Source organism: Neoarius graeffei, chromosome 8 (genome assembly GCF_027579695.1).
Source record: "Neoarius graeffei isolate fNeoGra1 chromosome 8, fNeoGra1.pri, whole genome shotgun sequence".
Taxonomy (NCBI): Eukaryota; Metazoa; Chordata; class Actinopteri; order Siluriformes; family Ariidae; genus Neoarius; species Neoarius graeffei.
Window position 1 is genome coordinate 42,574,530 of NC_083576.1, and position 5,932 is coordinate 42,580,461.

Below are 5,932 nucleotides of genomic sequence, written 5' to 3' on the forward strand. Positions count from 1 at the left end.
CAAGTTTCAAAAGTAGGCTACAATAATCTCATCTCATCTCATCTCATCTCATCTCATCTCATCTCATCTCATCTCATCTCATTATCTCTAGCCACTTTATCCTTCTACAGGGTCGCAGGCAAGCTGGAGCCTATCCCAGCTGACTACGGGCGAAAGGCAGGGTATACCCTGGACAAGTCACCAGGTCATCACAGGGCTGACACATAGACACAGACAACCATTCACACTCACATTCACACCTACGGTCAATTTAGAGTCACCAGTTAACCTAACCTGCATGTCTTTGGACTGTGGGGGAAACCGGAGCACCCGGAGGAAACCCATGCAGACACGGGGAGAACATGCAAACTCTGCACAGAAAGGCCCTCGCCGGCCACGGGGCTTGAATCTGGACCGTGAGGCGACAGCGCTAACCACTACACCACCGTTAGGCTACAATAATTCACACAGCAAACAACAAGATAACCTAGTGTTGAGTTCGTGCAATATTAGCCCAGTGGTTGGGTTAAAGTTGAGTTATTTTTGACCCAGTATTTTTAGAGTGTATTATTATTGTTGTTGTTGTTGTTCTTTTGGATGTACTATATGCATTTTACCTCAATGTTCACTTACATTTTTAGGTTCTAAGTAAATGTTAATGTATCTGGGCTGTTAATCGAGATCCTTCTCTACAGCATTGACTGTTGGACGAAAGCATGGTAATACTACAGTTAGTGCATCCTTTTAAAAACCATACTATCCCTTTTTAAACTAATTTCATAGTTACTATGACCTATTACACATACAACTATGATGCTACCACAGCTACTGCAGTACTATGGATAAACCACAGTAATGCTATGGTTGGTTCATAGTACTTAGAATCACCATGAAATACCATAGTAGAACCATGGTTACTACCATGGATGAACCATAGTAATACTATGGTTGGTTCATAGTACTTAGAATCACCATGAAATACCATAGTAGAACCATGGTTACTACCATGGATGAACCGTAGTAATACTATGGTTGGTTCATAGTACTTAGAATAACCATGAGATACAGTACGGTTCCTACATAAAAAACATAGTATAACCATGGTTACTACATAAAAACCATGGTAAAACCATAGTAAACCAGATAGATTTTCGTAAGAGACATACATACACAGTCTGCGTTTCAATGGTTCATCCTACCGGTATGTCCTTTCCTCAGCACTTTACATTGACCTCCCTGGAAAACGTCATGAGGTCAAAGAAAGACGTGAATGAGAATTCATATGGATGTTGGAAAAGACCTCCATGCTGTTAAGAGAATCCGACTGCACTTACAGTTTCTAATATGTTGACTCCTATTGTACATGTGCAGGATTTCTTGATCTCTGGGTCATCCTGGGAAAGTTCACATGGAGTTTGAACACACTAATCAACAAAGACTATGACTTAAGTTTTAAGATTTGGTTTTGGTTTCAAAAGATTTGTTCAGGAAAAAAAAAACTGGAAGAGACAAGGAGATAGATTACACACACAGATTTTTTTTTGTGACAAATCAATAAATTCATAAATGCAACATCCAATAAATACATCAATATTTAAGTATCAATAAATATTTCAATTTATTATTACAAATGTATTTCAATTTATATAGCATGATTTATTGACACTATAATGAAGGTTATATTGAAAGTTTTATTGAAGGATAACTTTAAGATTAGATTGAAGGATAGATTGAAGGAAGCTACAGAAAGCAGCAGATAGACTTGAAAGAGGAGCACAAACCAGTTAATATGTGAATGACAAGATTACCTTTGTTCCTTTTTCTGTTAGTACATGATCATGGCACCACTGACTACGTTTACATGCATGTCCAAATCGAGCTGCTGTTGGTAATCGAGCAAAGGGTCCCAGCAGGGGTGCCAGAGAAATCCAATCCTACATGCACAAGTGAAATCGGGCTATTGTGCAAGGTGCATTGTGCACCCGAGCCACACGCCCCATCGTGTTGGTACACTTCCGGTTGTCGTCATGAAGAAGAGCCAGTTCCATGTTCAAGCTGTTAGGCTTGCTCTAACAGACTATGGCTACAAACTGTCCGGCGCAGACCACTGTTTTGTAAGACAACTTATTTTGCACAATAGTATTTTTCTAAAGTCCATTTTTTGCTTACAAAAAAATTTTTTTTTTTGCTTACAATTTAACTTGTCTTAATAAACACGCAAAAAGTTCAATTGTTTTGTTTTTATTGACATTCTTCAGATGTTGGACATATATATACACACACAAATACAATGACTTGTTTATGTACACAATTCACAGCTATGCAACAGCTGTACAGATGTATTTGGTGATACAGTAAGTGAGCTAAATTTTAACAGTGCAAACAATGCCACAAAAAGAAAAGATTCATGCCGTTGTCATGATTCGTTGTCATGCCAACCGAGGCTGTTGTGTTTCCCGCTTGTGGTCTCGTCACTTCCGGAAGTAGCTCGACAACTAGCTCGATAGGGGATACATGCACAATGTAGCTCGGCAGAAATCGCATAAACTAGGTCGTGTAGCTCGATTCTGAGAAATCAAGTTCGGTTCAATTTCAGCCAAATTAAGGTGTATACATGGCATTTTGAACTTCAATTTCAGTCGAGCAACGGCAGAAATTCGATTCTCTCTATGTGCATGTAAACGTAGTGAATGATAACCATAACATTAGCAGAGTGAGGTAGTGATGTGTCATTCGTGATGAGTTCGTTCATTTTGAACTAATCTTTTTTATGACTCAGGAGTAACAAGTCATCTAAGTGAGTGATTTGTTCATTTTTCCCTGGGCCGCGCATGCTTACCACTCAGGCTCAGCGTCGCTCATGAATGTGTCTTTTGGGTATGAGTCACTCATTCACTTGTCACATGACCACTGCATGTTCTCAGGGTGGGGAAGAGTGATCTGTTCATTAACCATAATTACAGGTCTTTCAGGTATGAGTCTCTCATTCGCTTGTCATGTGACCACTGTGGTGTTTTATTCCTATCATTAATCAAGAGCATGGTCTTTCAGTTTGAGGGCAGTATTTATTCATTTCATGTTCAGATTTTGCAACCCCCCCAAATAGCCCCTGCTACTCTGTAAATTTGCTGTGCTTCTGCTAAAAACAAACAAACAAATAAATTAATAAATAAACCTGCCCTCTCTCAAATACCCCCTGCTTGCGCTCAGACTGCTCTGTGCATTTGTGAATATTCTGTTCACAGACTTCTGTATGCTCTATCAGATTTTGGTGAAACAACCCTATCAAAATTCACCCACTAATAAATGAAAGTTTGGTTCATCAATAAAATCATCACTGCCTCCTTGGGTGCATTTGCTTTATGTACATGTGTGTGTTCTGAGGGATTTCTGTCACATATTTTTGCTTTTACAGTCTGCCATAAAGAAGGGAGTCATCAGCAATTAGATACTTTTTGCTTTGACAACTGCTACACCCACTGATTCATAAAGGTTGAGTTTTGACTTTGGCATGTCATTGGAGACCTTGGACACAGCTCAAGCAGCTGGGCAGTACCCTTTGGTGGGCACCTTGCCAATTCCAGTCTAAATCAGTTTATTGCTGATTCACAAAGGCTGAGTATTGGCTTTGGCATATCATTACAGGCCTTGGGCACAACTCAAGCAGCTGGGTGGTACCCTTTGGTGGGCACATTGCCAATTCCAGTCTGAATCAGTTTATGGGGATGTAGGAGTTTTGACTGCAATTCAAAGGGTATTTTTGTGTTAAAGGACTCCATGACCTTGGCAGAGCTGGGGAGCATGGTATGGGCAGGGGCCTGAAGTTCCCAGTTGGGTCTGAGTGCGTGCTGGCTTTCCCTGAACAACTCTAGTTTAAATAAGGAGTTGCAGAAAAGTTACTGTATGTGCACATGACACTTCTGAGAGAAAATAGCTCTGAGAGAAAGAGTTAAAACTTAAAGCAGGGATTATAAGAGAGAAAAGCCTGTAGGTACAGGTCACATAAAAAATCATGTGGATACCACTCTATAAGGTATAGAGGGATAAATAGGTAGGTCATGTTGTGTTCAGGGAGGATCAGCGTGTTGTGAGAAGAATACTGTAGTTTGTGTTGTTTGTATTTTGTTACATTACCTGTGGATACCGTTCTATAAGTTTAGAGGTCTGAACAGACAGGTATTGTCTGTGTCTGGTGTACTAAAAGATAAAGTGCTGTTCTATGTGTGTGAAGTAGTAACGACAGAGCTTGAGCAAGAGAGAGTGTGTAGAAGAGAATAGAAGAGGTGTGTGTGTGTGTGTGTGTGTGTGTGTGTGTGTGTGTGTGTGTGTGCGCGTGCAAGAGTGTAGAAGAAAATAGAAGAGGTGTGTGTGTGTGTGTGTGTGTGTAGGCCTTCCTCCTCTCCCCTCCTGCTTTCTCTCTCTCTCTTTCTCTGTCTCTCCCCACCTCTGTGGTAGTGCATTCTTTCCTTATCTTTTCTCTTTTGTGAAACTATGAATACTGACTAAAAGTGTGTGTGTGTATGTGTGTGTGTGTGTGTAAGAATTTCAGGCAATGAGGACTTTACAAGAGATTCACGGTATACAGTGCTTTGCAAAAGCATTCATCCCCCTTGGTGTTTGTCCTGTTTTGTTGCATTACAAGCTGGAATTAAAATGGATTTTTTGGGGGGGTTAGCACCCCCCAAAAATTGACACAACATGCCTACCACTTTAAAGGTGCACAGTGGGTTTTTTTTTTATTGTGACAAACAATAATTAAGATGAAAAAAAAAAACAGAAATCTGGAGTGTGTATAGGTATTCACTACCCCAAGTCAATACTGTATATAGCCACTTTTTGCTACAATTACAGCTGCAAGTCTCTTGGGGTATGTCTCTATTAGCTTAGCACATCTAGCCACTGGGATTTTGCCCATTCCTCAAGGCAAAACTACTTCAACTCCTTCAAGTTAGATGGGTTGTGTTGGTGTACAGCAATCTTCAAGTTATGGCACAGATTCTCAATTGGATTAAGGTCTGGGCTTTAGGCCCTGTCCACACAGCAACGGATTCAGGTGGATCTGATAACATTTTTTATCGTTTCGGCCTGGCGTCCACACGGCACCAGCGTTTTGGGTGCCCCAAAACGATATTTTTTGAGAACGGTTTCCAGAGTGGAAAAATCTGGCAACGGCGCTGTTGCAAAGTTGTCTGGATGAGTAGAACGGATTTGTTTACGATGATGTCACAACCACATGACTAGAACAAGCAGCACTCACTCATTCACGCCGGGTAGAATAAGGGGTTTATGCGCATGCGTCCTACTTCTTCTATTGTTCTGGTGTCTCCGATGGGACCGTCTTACAGCGCACGTAGAGGTGTGGCATGTGTATTGCATCGTTTTCAGCAAGCGTTGCGTTGCCATATGTACCTGATATTTTACTGATCCGTTGCCCATGTGGACGCGATATTTTTTTTACCTGCTAAAAAAAAAATCTCGTTGCCGTTGTCGTGTGGATGTAGCCTTAATTAGGCCATTTCAAGACATTTAAATGTTTCCTTTTAAATCACTCCAGTTTAGCTTTAGCAGTATTTTTAGGGTCATTGTCCTGCTGGACTGTGAACCTTTGTCCCAGTCTCAAACCTCTGGCTGACTCAAATAGGGTTTCCTCCAGAATTGCCCTGTATTTAGTTCCATCCATCTTTCCTTCAGTCCTGAGCAGCTTTCCTGTCCCTGTAGATGAAAAACATCCCCACAGCATGATGCTGCCACCACCGTACTTCATTGTGGGGATGGTGTTCTCAGGGTGTTGGATTTGCGCCACACATAGCATTTCCCATGATGGCCAAAAAGTTCAATTTTAGTCTCATTTGACCAGAGAATCTTCTTCCATGTGTTTGGGGAGTCTGCCACATGCTGTGGGGCAAACTCTAAATGTGATTTTTTTAAGCAATTATTTTTTTCTGGCCACTGT